The sequence below is a fragment of the Chrysochloris asiatica genome, unplaced genomic scaffold, assembly GCF_000296735.1.
Source record: "Chrysochloris asiatica unplaced genomic scaffold, ChrAsi1.0 scaffold00126, whole genome shotgun sequence".
Lineage (NCBI taxonomy): Eukaryota > Metazoa > Chordata > Mammalia > Afrosoricida > Chrysochloridae > Chrysochloris > Chrysochloris asiatica.
The window spans coordinates 8830269-8831106 of NW_006408644.1; positions in this window are offsets into that span (position 1 = coordinate 8830269).

Sequence of the window (838 nt, forward strand, 5' to 3'; positions counted from 1 at the left end):
CTATGTATAAGTTTGCCCAGTCCTATGCCATCTTCACAGTAGTAGGTATGTTTCAGACCATTGCTGCAGCCACTGTGTCAATCCTTATCATTAAGGGTCTTTTTCTTTTTTGCTGATCCTCTACTTCAGCAAGAATGATATCCTTCAGAGACTGGCCCCTCCTGATAGCATGTCCAAAGTAAACAAGATGTTTCATCATCATTTCTAGCCTCTAAGAAGCATTTTGGTTGTACTTTCTCCAAGAGGGATTTGTTCATTCTTCTAGCAATGCATGGTATACTCATTCCCCAGCACCACAATTCAAATGTCAATTCTTCTTCAGTCTTCCTTTTTCATTACCCATCTTTCACATGAAGGTGAGACGTTTGAAAATACACCTTAGTTCTCAAAGTGAAATCTTTGCTTTTTAGACTTACAAGAGGTCCTTTGCTACAGATTTGCCCAATGCAATACCTTGTCTGACTTATTGACTGCAGCTGTCATGGATGTTGAATGCCTCAACCAATGTCCATAGAAGCAGCCATGCTAGCACTCTAAGCATCTGCCCTACCATCCCCATGGGAAATTACTGGAGGGCTCCATAGCCCCTTCCTTATATCCCACCAAAGAGACAGGGAATAAAACAGAAAGGGGGCTCCCCCAAAGAAGAAGGGGTCAATCCTTCCCATTCTGTCAAGAATTTGTGTGGAGGACCCCAAGGAAGGAAAGGGAGATGGAAGTGGGTTTAATAGCTGCTTTGCAGAAAATTTAGAAAGAAGTACACACAGTTGGAGCTCAGCCAATGGCAACCATTATTGCTATAATGAGAGCACAGATATGTGGCAGGGTACTCCCCATT